Genomic DNA, 16,855 nt, shown 5'->3' with positions numbered 1-16,855 from the left:
TTAGATCCCTGATTTCATCTACATTTGATTGATATATTCATTTGTGTTCCTTCATATGCGCTAAAATCTGTATACTAAAGTAGCAGGATGTTTGTTTGTCTGTGTGTCTGTACCAAAGGATCTCGCTAAACGCTGAACCGATCGGGTTCTCCTTCATATGTAGATTCTCATGGTTTCTGGGAAGGTTTATGACTATTTTGGGAGAGGGTACAACCAACCTCCCAAGAGAAATGACAAAAAATCGAAATATTTAAAATATATGGGAGACTTTATTGTAACATAAAGAGAATTATCGTAAAATAAAGAAGTAATGTAGAGACTTTAACAAATAAAAACATATAAAGTGCCACTAGAGGCCTCTAGGGGCGTAGCCGCTATTTTAGAAATAAAGTAAAAGTGAAGGTAAATACAATGGTCATAAAAAAGAGATATAATCAAGGATGTTTAAAATATCTTGCTAGCTTCTGGAATGAATAGGTTTCTTTTCATGGAAGCTTCTTATATGCCATTAGTTATATTTAAAAAAAGGAAACTTATTCTTGCTTTTAAAAACTTTTAAAGATACTAAAAACTGTTTTCATGCGTAGTTCTTAGTCCAGTTCTACACACACAGACAGACATACACCATATCTAGTGGCTACCCCTCTAAAGATATTAGATTTATATGAATTGCTTCAAAATGTTTTGTACAGGATGATTTTTAAAAGCGAGGCTTTTCTATAATTAGGGTCGGTCCGTCCAAGATAGATAGCTTTTATTCGTTAATTTAGGCATGTTAGAATTGTCCTATTGATTTCAAACTTTGCATGATGATTCCTGTAGTAGTTAGGTACGATTTAGAAAGCATAGCAACTCTATAAGCATCACCAGAATGTCCGTACGTCCATTTTAAACATGTTGATTTTTCTACTTTTTTAACAACAATTTTTTATGTGATCTAATTATCCCTTTGATCTGCTTTTTGGTATATTGATTTCTGGGACAACAAAGAACAATATTATAAGCAAAGCAACTCTATAAAGTCCTTAAAATGTAAGTATGTCCATAAACATTATTCTGTATCAAGCAGTTTTCCAACAAATTTACTTACAATTTTGCTTCGACTCGTATACATTTATATTCTGATTATTCAGTTCTGACACTATACAAGTGTTAATGTTTGTGATTTTTTAAAATTCATTTCGTTATTAGTATAAGCTGGTAATAAATAGCCCATTGTCCCCTCTTTCTCTATTAAAATAAAAGTAAAAAATGTTTTCAGTGTTCTCTTTTCCCTAAATCAACACTTCATAATAGATAGGCGAAGCATTGCCGTAAAAAAATGTAATCAAAAATAAGTCATTTAAAGCTGTCATTCAAGATTTGAAGAAATAAAGGAACACCAATAAAGAAATTATCAAGTAAGAATTATTAAAAGGTATAATCTAGATACATACTCCCAAATTCAGCCAATAGGGGAGGATCAATCTACCATATTTTGGTTAGAAAGTAAACAAAATTTGGTTAGAAAGAGCAATTATCCTTTGATATCATTCGCAAAATGAATCATCTATAAATAGTCTTTCATAGGATAAGCCTTTGCTTTGGTTAATCATATGGTTAAAAAATTTCTTCCCTCGCATGATTTAAAAGGACTCTCCACAGAAAAATCAACTTTAGATTTTTGAAAATCTAACCTGAAATTATTATTCTCTGTTCAATTTTAGGCATTTTTTGTTTTTGTGGCATCGCGATCGAAGCCCTTTGAAATTTTTTACCTCCTTTAAGTGAATCCTCCCGCCATTTAATTTGTGCTGCTTTAGTGATTTTTAGCTTCTATTTTTGCCGCCGTTGCCGCATTCATCGCCCTTCTCCGCCGCTACTCTGCTGTACGTCGCTTTTTAATACATGCTTCCCTCTCCCTTGTTCAGAAATTAAATGGAGGCTGGGGGTGTTGTGTATAGATACGTACGCAATGTATAGCGGAGTAGCGGCGGAGAAGGGCGATGAATGCGGCAACTGCGGCAAAAGATGGTTATATTTGGCGGAGGCGAACACAAAATGGAGGCGGCAGGATTGTCCAGTCAAGGAAGAGGATAAATCGTAGAGCGGCCGGTTGCAATGGAGCAAATGTTCTTTAGCGGCGAACACATATTGAGTGGAGGAAAGTGTAGTATATATTGTTATAGCGGCAGTACAAATAGGCGGCGGACAAAATTTTCAAAGGGCTTCGATCGCGATGCCACAAAAACAAAAAATGCCTAAAATTGAACAGAGAATAATAGAATTCAGGTTAGATTTTCAAAAATCCAAAGTTGATTTTTCTGTGGAGAGTCCTTTTAAAGCATATGACATACCATATATAAGAAGTCATCTTTAAATAGTTAACTTTCTTGGGATAAAGTTACCTCTTTGGATATTCCTTATTAAGTTTCACAACTTATTGGGCCCGATTTACCATCTAGATCTACTATATCTATTGGTTCATTATACTATACTTTTGTACTTTCTTGGTAGAATATTTTTTTAAAGGTTATTATTTAAAACAGCTAACTGTTCTTTTAGCTTAAAAATTAAAAAAAAGTATTATAGCCTTCATTAGTTTTTAAGAAGTCTCACACACACAGACACACATCCTGTATTTGTTATACATGATAGCTACAACCCCTCTAATATTTAAAGATGTTAGATTTTTAAGTTAGGTTAAAAAACGTTTTTTAAAAGCGAAGCTTTTCTATAATTAGGGTCGGTCTGTCCGTAGGTCGGTCCGCACGTTCGTAACAGAGAGTTAGCTCTTTTCGTTAATTTAAACAGGTTAGAATTGTCTTATCGATTCCAAACTTTGCATGATGATTCTTGTAGTAGTTAGGTACAATTTAGAAAGCGTAGCAACTCTATAATCAATACCAGAATGGCGGTACGTCCATTTGAAACATGTCAGTTTTAACTTTTTTGACAACAAATTTTGTATATTAAAATTATCCGATACTTCTGATTTTTTAAAAACTGATTTCTTATGCAACAAGGTAAAATGTTATAAGTAAAGCATCTCTATAAACAAGTCCCAAAAATGTTAGTATGTCCTTAAACAGTATCATCTATTTATGCAGTTTTGCAACAAATTTACTTACAATATTTTTTGTACTGATGTATTAATATTCTGCTAATTAAGTTCTGACAATCTACAAGTGTTAAAGTTCGTTTGTCCTTCCATTTCAGAGCTTCGCTTTTATGGATGTTGTCATCCTTGTTATATAGTGATTTCTTACCATGTTATCAGTGGCGTGCGAAGCACTTTGTCTAGGGGGGGGCATTTTGAAGATTTTGTAAAATTTTGCCCCCCCCTAAAACAAAGTGCCCCGGGGGGGCACTTTGCTTTAGGGGGGGGCATTTTGATTATATATACTAATTTTAAATAAGGGCTTTTTAAGGGGTGGGATTTTTTGATTATGGGCCTTCTAGTCCTTATCCCTTCTTCCCCATCCCTATTTCCCATTTATATCCCCCATCTCTTCCCTCCCCCCCATCTCTTCTCCCCCATCCCTTCTCCCCACCCTGCAATGACCAAATGTAAGGGAGCTAGAAAGCATCAACAAAAAAAGTACAGAAGATAATTTAACCTTCCCCCCCCCCCCCCATTACATAACATTTTTTATGGGTGCAAGGAGATGTTATAAAATCTCAGCAGGAAGGATGAAAAACCCCATTAAAAAAAATTTGGGGGGGGGGATAAAACACTATTTTTGGAAATAATTTACCAAACAAGGATGACAACATCTTTAAGTAGCAAAACACAAAAAAATCATTATTAAGAATACAGACAAGTAGATTTAAAGAGCATCTGTTTAAATAAATTGTATATATTTTAGGTAGAAAAAGTCACAAATCCTTTTTCTTGTATGTTGTGTGATGACAGTCAAAGTAAATTACATACTGGATGCTCCAAACAGCGAAAAATTTTATTTTTTTTAATATTATAATCCACAAAAAAATTTATCGTACCATAAAAACCCAAGATATAAAAACTATGTAAAAAATAAAAAAAATACTTGTCCTTTCATATACAGATATAAAAATCTCTTAGAAATATGGAAAACTTTGGGGTATAGTCTCTTTTGTGGCAACGCCTCTTAAGGGGCATTTCGTTGTATTTTCATAGTAGCTTTTAATAGGTTATTCTAGGTTAAGTTAGGTCAGGTGATTTCCCCGCAGGGTTAGGCAATTGGCCCCACAGGAGCTATAAATAGGGGAAAAGCTACTATGAAAATACGACAAAATGCACCTTAAGAGGCAATGTCACAAAAAGGACTATACCCGAAATTTAAAAGATACAAAAATAGCCAAAAACGTCCTGAAAAGCAGTCCGACATCCATGAATTTTTAATAGTTAATTATACTCCATAATGATGGGAATGTTAACATTAAGTTTTAGCCTTCTATTTTTAATTGCAGTTGAAAAAATCACATTTCCCCCTTAGCATTACGTACTGACAGCCATAGTGAATTATAGAGAAGCTAAAAAGTTATATCAACATATCCTACCCTCTTTAAATGGCACTTTAAATATATTTACTACCCCTTTGAAATAAAATCAATTAAAGACTACAAGAGTGGTTTATTTTATCAAGTTAGGAATATATAGTGTAGTTAGTTTTAAGGGTTTTTAATGAAAATTGCCATAAAAAAAAAACATGTTTTTTTGTAAGGGTAATGGGTATGTACACAAAAAATGATAAACTTATCCTCAAAATCATATGACATCATTATTCATTTAGACAGACATAGTGTTGAGAAAAAGGCTTAGATAAATATCAATGCTGTTTCTTTTTTATATAAAATAACTTTTTGATTAAATATTTGATGTTTACAAATGTTTTTATAGAAATAACAACATAATATACAATGTGATAAAAAGCAGAAACCATTGGAAGGGCGCGAAGCGCAAATATTTTCTTCAAATATGCAGGGTGAGAGGGGTTTTTGGGATATTTATTACACTAGTCTCCAATATTTCATATAAAATTTTCTTATTCGTTGGCTCAACAACTTTGGGGACTTCAATGGAATTTTGATTGGTTGGTTAATTAAGTTTCATCCACTAATTGTAATCTATATAAGGAGTAATTTTGTGTATTATCATTGGGGATGTACAAAATTTCTTTGGTAAAAAGTTTATATTATACAAAATAACCTATTACCTGGTTTAAAAATTTGGTAAGAATTAATGAATAGTAACTGTCTTATTGGCGCGAAGCGCCAAAAAATTTTTTTTTTGAGTATTTTGCAAACTTTTTTTTGGAAACTGGGATAGTTTTGCTTTTTGTAGGGTAGGGGGCAAAAAGGGGCATTTTTGTTGATCAGGGGGGGGCAAAACGGGGCATTTTTCAACATTTAGGGGGGGGCAGGGGGGGCGGTGGCTAGGGGGGGGGCAGGGGGGGGCGTTTTGGTCGATAGGGGGGGGCGATTGCCCCAAATGCCCCCTTCGGTTCGCACGCCACTGCATGTTATAGGCACCATGTGAATATAGGTAAAACACATGACACATAATCAAATATTAGAAATAAGCAAGTGTTGAACCTATGTACTTTTTTGTTAAAATGAATGAACATCTATATAGATGTTAAAATTAAAATCTACAAAGAGTCACATATTATCAAATTTAATATGTTTATTACAAAGAGTAGCTTTTATGTCTATAAGATTTTGCCTTATAATTTTTTTCTATTGTAGTAAAATTAAAAATAATCCACACAAAGTCCACATCAAATTGTCTGCATATGAAAGAATTTTAATTCTTATTATTTTTAATTAATTATTAATTAATTAAGGTAACCTTTATTTTTCATAAGTAAGGCTTGGAGAAGTGGATCAAAAGGGTTGATATATGAGTTAGGGGCATTGAAAAGGGGAAGGGGATTAGACTAGCTTTACATAAAGAGTTAGGTATAGCTAAAGGGTACTTAATTGGAAAGAAAGCAGGTAGAGGAGAGAAGAGAGGGGAAGGGGAGGGAGGTTGATAAGGGTTACTTAGGAAACTTATGTAAGGTTTTTAGTAAAACTTTAAGGTAGGCTTACATTAAAAGTTAGGGACACCTAAATAAATTAAGGTATTCTTAAATGTATGAGAAAGCAGGTAATTTTTCTTTCTTCTCTAACTTGTTTTAAAACACCTTTGGCAACCAATGAATAGATATTTAAGATCTAGATGGTCTATCTGGCATCAAATTCTGTTATACATATAAAGCGGTTCCTATAAGACAAACCCCTTTGTTAATTTTTCAACTTTTTTATTTCATGGGTGGGTGATCTCCAACACCACCTTAAATTTTTTTTAAAATACTTTTATTTTATATTTTTCTTCAATTTCAAATTTATTTTTTTTTGGAAAAGGGGTGACCTTCCACACTCACTAAAAAGATTTTTCTTGTCAAATTTTTTTTCATCAATTTTCAATTTTTTGGGGGTTGGGGCGACCTTGCACAACACCCTACAAATTTTTTTTTTAAATTCTGTTTCTTTCATTTCAAAAAAGGAGTTTTAAAAAAATTTCTGGATACCTGGAGCGGGATGGCCAAGCTTTTTTTGTGGGGGGGGGGAGAAATTTTTTTTAAGGGGGGATAAAATGGCGTGCGAAGCGTGCCGCAAATTTTATTTAACCTCCTTAAAATTTTTACCCTGGGGGTAAAATTTGCTTGGGGGGGTAATTACCCCAACTGAAATCTGTTTGCAGGGGTGAATTTTGTTTACCCCCCCCCCCCAAATTTACTCCTGGGGTAAAATTTTTTGGGGGGTAATTTAAATTTTATTAAATATTTAGTATTAAAAATGTGCGGGAAGCGCGGCAAAAATTTTTTTGTTAGAGATTTTTATTTTGGGGGGGGTATTTATCCCTCCTCAAATTGTTTGGGGGGGTAATCCCCACTTCACCCCCCCCCCCCCTTGGACGTCTATGCTTGGAGGATCAGTACCTTCAGAATCATACATGGAACCTGAAATTGACTTGTATGCCTATATTTCTTACCAGCGGCTACGCCCCTAGAGGCCTCTAGGGGCACTTGAGGAGGGGGAGTCGAATTTGATAACCCAATTTCTTATTTTAGATTTTATAAGAAAAAGTAAAAAAAAATTTTTGTGGGGTAGAAAATTTTTTTTTTTTAGGGGGGGGGGCGTGCCGGGTGCCCCACATCATCATTTTTAATTTTAGTTAAAAAATTAAAAAAAAAAAAAAATTGGGGGGGGGGGGGTATTTTTCATTTTTGGGGGCGTTGGGGGTGTCCCACCCCCCAAGAAAATAGTTATAAACCTTCCCGGGACCTATGAGAAGCTACCTTGTTAAGGAGAACCCAATCGGTTCAGCGGTTAGCAAGATCCTTTGGTACAGACACACAGACAGACACACAAACATCCTGTTACTTTAGTATAAGGATGAGGATGTACTACTACAGGTTTGGGGTTTTATGGGGTTCAGGAACCCCTCCCCCAAATAAAATAAAATGGAGGGGATGAAAAATATATCTCCAAAAAAGTTGTATTTTGTCCCAAGTTTTTTTTTATGTTTTTTTGGTGATCCCCCCCCTTAAGTAAAAAAGGACGTAAAAACAAAGGTTGTTGAATAAAAGTGTGGAGGAAGCAAAAATTGACTCTCACTCACTTAAAGTCGGAAATTCATTATCAAACAGGGGACTTGCACAATTTTTAGCCCTCTAGCTTTAATAGGAGCTGGGATAATGGGGGGGGGGGGCATTGAACTACTGATAAAGGTGCGGCAAGGGGCCCAACTGTTTAGGGTTAAGTCTCACAAATTATGGATCCTGATTGACCATCTAGTTCTATTATATCTATTGGTTAATTATACTGTAGTACGGCTGTACTTCCTTATTATTTTTTTGGTTATTTGTTAAAACAGCAAATCGTTCTTTTAGCTTGAATTAAAAAAAATATTATGGCCTTAATTAGTTTCAAATGAAGTTTCTATTCAATTCCCACGCACACACAGACATACATCCTATATTTGTTATACATAATTGCGGCTACTTCTCAAAAGATGTAAGATTTATAAAGAAAGATTTTAAATTTTTTTTGTACAGAGTGATTTCTTTGCTTAGTATACAGGCACTACATGAAATATAGATAAATCACATGACTCATAATCAAATATTTGAAATGGAAAAAGTGCTGAATCTTTGATCCTTTTTTGTTAAATTGAATTAACAACTATGGCGATGTGAAAATTAAATTCTACAAAGAGTTATATTTAAAACTTATTACAAAGAGTATGCTTTTAGTTCTATATGATTCTATAAGATTTTTTTCTATTGTATTAAAGTTTAATTTAATCCACAAAATTTTTTGTTAAAAAAATATATCAAATTGTTAAGCTAAGAAACAATTTTATTCATTATTTTTTTTAATAAATTAACGACACCCTTAGGTAACCCTAGGTGGAGAATTATATGAAAAGGGAGGATTTATAAGGCTGGGGCATCATAAAGGGAGAGGGGTTTATGATAGGGATTCCTAAATCTTTTACTTAAAAGATAGGAAGAGTTTTTATTAATCAGCTAAAAAATCTCTAAAGTAGTAAAAACAAGATTAAGATTAAGGGAAAAAATGTAGAAAACTTAAAATAGAATATACAGCCTCATTCATGATAATTTTTAACGCCTCTAAGTCTAATGAAACTTTGCTAATGAAAATTTTCTTATATAACCCCAATTGAAAGAACACTAAGGGACGGGGGGAGGAGGGGAATGGTGAGTGTTATAGCGGCTATTCATTGGGGGGGAATCGTTTGAAAAGGGTAGATGTGGGGGGTACCTTATATTGATATGATAGGTTTATGTAAGGTTAAAGTATTCCTATCAAAATCTTTACCTAAGCTTGACATTACTAAATTTAAGGGTAGACTATCTCCCCTAAACTAAAGTAAGGCTAAAGATACCCTTATTTTTAAGGGGTCCCTAATAAACCGTTTGTGATTAGCTTTATTAGGAATAGGATAGATGCATTAGTTATAAGTTATAAGCTTGGAGGGAGGGGCAATGTTCTGTAAAGTTTAATACTGGTACCCAACGTTTTATTTTTTGTGTTTTAAAAATATTGATTGATTGATTCAGTGTTTGATATTCTTAATCTAAATAAGGGATAACTTTGTTAATCTTTGGAGATGTATATAAAGGGAAAAGTAGCTTACACAATAATCCGTTAAATTGTGAGCAAGCTTCCAGTCAAATGTGCACATTAGGTCAAACTATTTTTAAATATGCGTTTAATTATACTATGCGTTTGGTCAACATTAAGAACAGTTAGACTTGATAAGCACATTTTACAGGACGCTTGCTCACATTTTTACGGATTATTGCGTAAGCTACTATTCCCTCCATAGTCCATATCTTATCCCTAAAATCCTTGGATTTTTATTATTGAAACAGATAAATGAATAAATTTGAATTTTTTCTAGAATCGCTTCAAAACCGATAAAAATCCGCTGGATTAGAACCGGTTCTCGGCCAAACTGAAAAATCATGTATTGCATCATATTATAGAAAATTTTACTTTAAAAATTAAAACCAGTTTTGTTAATCCTGTCCTTAGGCTACCCCTAGGGTCTAACAAAACTGGTAAAAATCTTGTAATTTTGAGGGTTTTATTATACCTTTTAGTAAAGTGAGAAATGTTGTAGACAATTTCTGTGCCATGATTTACTGTTATCACTACATCTTCCTCAGGATTGTAGGTCAACACCTGCAGCAAATTATTTTAAAATATTAAATATGGTTTATATAGATACTAGCGGCTACGCCACTAGAGGCATCTAGGGTTACTTGAAGGGGGGGGGGGGGGGAGTTAAATCTGATGGTCTTATTCATTGAGTTTGCTTTTATAGATGGTATTCCTTGTTATTTTAAAGCATATGATATAATACCTGGTTTAGTATATTCCAAAAGGTTTCGTTTTTTACATCTAAAAAGAAAAACTGTCACAGTATCATAAATCTTTAGAAAACTTATTAGTAAAACCTTTCATAAAATTTCATTATTTAGATATTTTTGTTTATGTTATATATGTTCCTCTATAAGTAAAAATAATTTTCACACTCACATGGAATTTTACCAATCATAATGTAGTATGATTATTTTTGTTTGTCTATTAATAACTCGTCAACCACCGAACCAATTTAGTTCCCCATTTTATGGAACCTCGTAAAAGTTGCTGATAGGGTTTATGGCTTTTTTTATTTTAATCTAAACGTCTATTAATCTTTGTATTTAAATGTTACCAAAAGAAGTTATGGCATCCAAAAAATTATCAAAGCTTCTGAATCCAAACTCCTCTCTTAGCTTGGTCTCATTGATCTAAATAATATATTTTCGGATCAAGTTAAGCAGAGTATGCCAAACACAACAAGTAAGGAGAATCATGCCATTATTTTGTCAAATACGGTAGAGAATGCCAATGTCACATCAAGTAAAGCATAGTATGCCAAACACAACAAGTAAGGCAAAGTATGTCAAAATTTCATCAAGTAAATCAGAGTATGCCAATATTTCATGAATTAAAGCAGAGCATGCCAATATTTTATTAAGTAAGACAGAGTATGCCAAAATTTTGTCAAGTAAAGCAGAGTATGCCAAAATTAGGTCAAGTAAAGCAGAGCATGCCAATATTTCATCAAGTAAAGCAGAATATGCCAAACTTAGGTCAGGTAAAGTAGAGTATGCCAAAATTTTGTCAAGTGAGACAAAGTATGCCAATATTTTATCAAGTAAAGCAGAGCATGCCAATATTTCGTCAAGTAAGGCAGAGAATATATATGTTTAATTACTAATTTATAGATTAATGCTTTTCTAATTTACTCTTTTTATAGTTGCTTTGTTGGCGGTTAAAATAATCTACAACTCTTTCTTTCTCCCTCAGGAAATGTTTATAAACTTGCCTGATTTTCCGGACAAATGGTGAGCAAAGGTGGTTGGACTGTGGTCACATCTAGATAGTCTTCTTGATCTTAAACAATTTCAAGTTTTATCATGAATAACATCATGGATTGGACAAACAGATATTATAGAGCTCTAGACCAGATGTTCAGTTATCATAACAAAGAAAAGAGAGAGAAAAAGAATATACAAAAACTCAAAAAAGTACAAAACCTAAAACAAATAACGTTTACATTTTTGAAGCATAACTGACAGACTGGTTGACAAAGCAATGTATACTATAGATTAGAAGCATATAAGTCATAAGAATAAAAAAAATCAGCTATCTATCTTAGATAACAGCATAGTAAATTGCATTTCCACCATTGCACACTGGTCCGAAAACGGAGATTTGGGTCAACAATTCGTTTTTAGCCGTTTTTTGGCCGATTTCGATGCCCAATACGGCAAATTGGGGGTTTTAGGGGTCAGGGAGTCCATTTATGAGAAAAAAAATATATGACCTCGAAGGTCAAAGACCTTTAAAATGACCTTTAAAGTCTGATTTTGCCGTTCTCGTGGTTTTATTGGACATTTAGGGGGGGAAGGAGGTGTCCAATCAAGGCGACACTGAAATACGTTTTTTTCGAAACACAGTATATTAACTTTTTGTTACTCATTCTATGTTAAATCATAAATATATATATATATTATATTATTAAGACATACTTTTAAAAAAGAATTTATTTGATACTTTAAAGTCTTGCAAATTGTAATTTTTAATTAATGAAATATTTACAAAAAATGTGTTTATGTTTAAATAGAAGCAGACGAACAAACACACGAACGCACACACACTAACGCAGACACACGAACACATAGTTTCGACCAATCAGAGGCAAGAGATTTTTCTTAATTGTCCAATGAGAACTCAGTATTTTGTCTTCGACCAATAAGAGACAAGGTCCTTTGTTTCGACCAATCAGAGGCGAGATTGGCTACGCTAGATTGTGTAGGCAAAAGATTGAATTAATATATGTATGTTTTACGACACGTATATTATTTTTTTTTATAATGCACAAAACGAATAAAATCGGATGCCATATATATCGTGAAATATGAAGCCAATTACAATACCATTAAATTCTCTTTAATAAACATGCGCGAAACTCAGAGAATACTCAATAAGAAAATTTTGCCAAACTTACCCTTATCTTAAAAACTGAGAAAAAAAACCACATTTTTGCATTTTGTACCATTTTTTGTGTTATAAATAATTTTTGAACTTATATAGGACTTATTTTAGTTGGACAATTTCCAACATGCGGATATTTGATTTTATCAGATTTAAGCAAGTATAGCCAATTTAACAATGTCAATAATACGTTCTTAGATTTTAGAGTTCTGCAGCTTTGGCCCCAAATTATTTCAAAAACCATATTATCAACATGGGTTGATATTTAAAATATAGGTGGCCCAGGATGTCTTTGAAGGCTGGCAGGTCAACTTTTGTCTAAATTGATGGGTAGGAAAAATTGAATTGTTGACCCCTCCAGACCAGTGTGCATTGCGTTACAGATTCATGGACGGACAGACAATGTGAATTAAAGAGCAGTTTCACTACCAAAGATCTTACAGCTAGACAGTAAAAAAGTAGATTCTCAATTATTAGTAGAATTTTCCAGTAAAATTATTAGTCTATCTTTAATAGGAGCTTAAAAATATTAGGTATTTATTAGGCTCACTAAAAAAGAAACAGATTGTCAAGTGGGTTGTGAGATCTTAAAGGACACGTGCAAATTATCCTTCCTTTGTAACCTTTTACAACTGATATTATATAAGTGAAAGTATCAAATGCCTTTTACTATCTAAAATACATATACAAGTAACAGAATATGTGTCTGTGTGTATTGAAGGATGTTGCTAACCACTAAACCAATATTGTTCTCCTTTACATTGTAGCTTCTCATATGTAGGTCCTATAAAATTGTTTGAACAATTTGGGGGAGGGAACCAACAATTAATTTAAATTTTTTTTTAAACAAAAATTTTAAATGGATGGGGATCGACTCTTCCCTCTTCCCCCCTCCCCCCCTTAAAATGCCGCAAGAGGTTTCTAGGGGCAAAGCCACATAAATAATTTACCTACAATTGGCGGATCAATAAGTTTATCCATAAAAATTCCCAGTTGAAAGAAAAACATGCATAATGAAAAAATTAACACCAAGTTATTAAATATTTTTAGTCCATTCATATTTGAATAACCCTGCGTAACTATTCAATAAAAAAGATATTAATAATAAACAAGGATAACACCATCCATAAAAGCGAAGCTCTGAAATTGAAGGACAAATGAACAAAAACACTTGTAGAGTGTCAGAACTGAATAAGCATATTATTATTGCATGAGTATAAACAAAATTGTAATTAAATTTGTTGCAAATTTGGCTAAATACATAAAACTGTTTAATGACTTACTTACATTTTTAGGACTTGATTATAGAGATGCTTCGCTTATATTTAACATTGAACCTAGTTATAATAAGAATCAGAATTCCAAAAATCAGATGAATCGGATAATTAAACTTTAAAAATTTGATGTCAAAAAGTAAAAAATCAACATATTTAAAATGGACGTACGGACATTTTGGTAATGATTATAGAGTTACTACGCTTACGAAATAGTACCTTACTACTACAGGTATCACTATGCAAAGTTTAAAATCGATAGGATAATTCTAACATGCCTAAATTAACGAAAAGAGCTAACCGTGACGGACTGACGGACCGACCCTTATTATAGAAAATCTTCGCTTTTAAAAAATATTAATATAACACTTAATAGTATTAGAAGTGTAACTAAATGATAATTTTGTATGTCAGTCTGTCGTTAATTTGAACATATGCCAAATGTTTTACTTCCAAGTTTTCTGCCTGTCAAAATAATAGTGTTTCTATGAAGTATGCGAAAGGTAGGAGGTGGGGGCCGTGGGGGCGTCGAAGAAAATAGTCTAAAACCATTCCAATACTTAGATTTTAAAATAAACTATCCTAAAACCATCCGGGAACTATATAAAGCTTACCTAATATGGAAAACTCAATTAGTTCAGTTGTTAACGAGATCTTAACGGACAATTATTGACCTTTCCCGGCGTGTAGATAAATAGTGTTAGTCGACAAAAGTTTTTTTCAGTGCGTCTTTTAAAAAGTTTCGCTTCTCTGAAAAGCAACAACCTTGTAGTTTAAACCATTAACTTAATCATGTTATCGACTGTCTTATAAAATATTAGAGTAACTTTAGAGTCTTTAGAATTTTATTATCCTTGGGGGTTTGACTATTTTAACCCTCCCCAGAAAATTACATTGCAAAAAAGGTATTTTGTCCTTGAAAATATTCCTTTCTTTAATTAAAAAATGTTGAAGAGAGGGGGGTAGGGAAGGAGTGCATTATCCCATAGAGGCTATTTACCGGTTCTAAGCCATACTGAAAAAATAATGTATAGCATTTTTATTATAGACCTTTTTCCACGAAAATTAGATAAAAATCATCAAATTAATTCAAGTTTTATAAGCTAGGATTTTTCATTTTAATATTCGCGGAAAGCTGTTTAATAATACTATGCGATGAATATAATATTAATGAATTTAAAATTTTGCTTTGATTCTAAATATTTTCTGTCTACGGACAATCGTCATTAAGTAGAAAATTGGAAGTAATTAAATTAAATATTCCATGTCTAATTCTATTAAAAAAAAACAAGAACATTTATGTTCAAAAAAACAATGTATGGAAATTTTAGGAAAAGAAATTTGGGGAATAGTCCCTTTCGTTGCTACGCCTCTTAAGGGGCGGTTCATCGTATTTTCAAAATGGCTTTTGATAGGTTATTTTAGGTTAGGTTAGGAGAAATAAGAGAACAGCTAATGTGAAAATACGAAGAAACGCCCCTCAAGGGGCGTTGCCACAAAATTGGTCATTGCGAAGCCGACCAATGAAAAAAAAAAAAAAATTGGGGGTGGTGAATGGGTTAAGTTAAAATATTTAGGGGGGTTGTGAAGGTAGCTTTTAGCGATTACGCATAATGGAAAAATTCTATGAAATGTTATCAATTATTTTTTCTTTAATATTTCATTGTATAATCCATTTTTAATTGTACATATTTTTATTCAGCTATTAAACAATGATGTGTCTACTAGATATTTAAAATATTAACTATTCTAAACCCTAAACGTATCGTATTTCGAGAAAATTTGGAAGGGAATTTAGAGATATGAAAATATTGAAATTGGGGAATATTAATTTACGTGTGCAAGAATTCTATTTCAAAAATAGGATATTTATTCCCCTCTCCGTTCGTTCAAAAATACATCCCTATTTCTATTTTTCTAAATATTCAAATTTCTTAATATTTATTTACGAAGTACTTCGTAAATAAATAGAAGATTTTGAAAAATAATAAATTTTTACGTTTTATATTTCTATTTCGAAATAAATCACGCAATCTTAAATTAAGTATGTTCGTTAAACAATTCCGAAATAAAATTTACTAGATATATTAGACTTTTAGGTTCTTTCTATGAAATTAATGTGATGACATAATTTCCTTACTCCAAAAAGTCTACCTGTTAAGAATACGTCATTTTAGACGTCTTACTTTTTTCATTGCTTTTTTTACAGGGTAAAATAAAAATTCTTCCTAATATTAAAAAAGTATAATTTTGCATTACGTAAAAAAAGTATATAACGATAATGAAATATATTAAAGTTAACTTATAATAGTTTGTAATTGTATTTGTAACAATATATTTATAGATTCCCTGTTATTTGATATCATCCGTTTCCGGTGTATGCTGTTATATCAGGGATAAATATATACACAAAAATTCCCCCAACAAATTTTTATTATTTACCGTGGTCAAAACATATTAAAAAATCTTATTTTAAAAAATGTAAATATAACGAAATAAATTATATTGAAGTTTCTATTTACCCATGTACATTTCTACCTCGTGTCTCCATGAGGTGCACACACACATAGTTCTTCAGTCCTTATTTGAATTTCAGAGTGTATTGACACGTCATACTACGCGTTAGTTAGATACAAAGAAAAGTGAAAAATAATAAAAAATTTAATATACAATGTGAAAACTTCAAATGGAATTATATTAATACAATAAAATAAAGTGATAAATATTATTTGCATAGTTATAAAAAAAAGAAGAAAGAAACAAAGTCAAGTGTCAACACAAGATCATCATCTAATTCTGTACTGTCGTCCGAAAAGGATTATTGTAGTCTATTGTTTTGCGTGAATGTCATAAGAGTACATGCACGTCAAAATAATAGGCTATGTTTTCTATTTCGGAAGGCGGTACACATAATCATTTAGTAGAGTATATTAAGGTAAGGATTTTGTAATAATTTGTAAATATAAAGTGAAAAGTCTGTTCGTTATAACTTAATTATTCTTATTTTGCCTTTTGGTAATTTCAATTTTAAACGCACAGATTTTATACTGTGAATAATTCGGCAAGCTCCATACTTTGTTTTTAATTATGTTTATTTTTTATTTTTTTATATCGTTCCAAAATTACAAAGTATCGGGTGTGTTTTATCGATAAGTCTTAGTCTTACCTAAAAATATTGAATCCCTGTGTTCGAAAAGAATTTCCGTGCATTTTTTTACGTCGTTCAGAACGGCTCGGCTCCACATTAGTTAAAAGTGAGTTTTTACAGTAATAATATGATTTAACGGTCTATTTCCTTAAATTAAACTTAAAAACCATATGTTACCAAATATACACACATCCGCAGCCGTATTTCTAGATTCGGCTCCGCGTTTTTTTGCGTTGAAACTCGTTTTTAAATGTACGCTCATATTAAACCTGATTATCAAGCTGTTTTTAAACAAATTTACTTACAATTTTGCTTTGACTCTTATATATTCGCATTCTGATAATTC

At 32.3% G+C, this 16,855-nt stretch overlaps 1 protein-coding gene across 1 annotated transcript in view; it reads left to right on the top strand.

The window, feature by feature from the left end:
- LOC145334456 (uncharacterized) overlaps positions 1–16,855 on the top strand; it is a 67,348-nt gene that overhangs the window by 10,875 nt on the left and 39,618 nt on the right. The gene's annotated exons all lie outside the window — the stretch shown is intronic.

This window comes from Acartia tonsa, chromosome 12 (assembly GCF_053477335.1).
Source record: "Acartia tonsa isolate MP-2025a chromosome 12, ASM5347733v1, whole genome shotgun sequence".
Taxonomy (NCBI): domain Eukaryota; kingdom Metazoa; phylum Arthropoda; class Copepoda; order Calanoida; family Acartiidae; genus Acartia; species Acartia tonsa.
The sequence above is the reverse complement of the archived record's forward strand: the minus strand, read 5'-3'. Positions and strand labels throughout refer to the sequence as shown.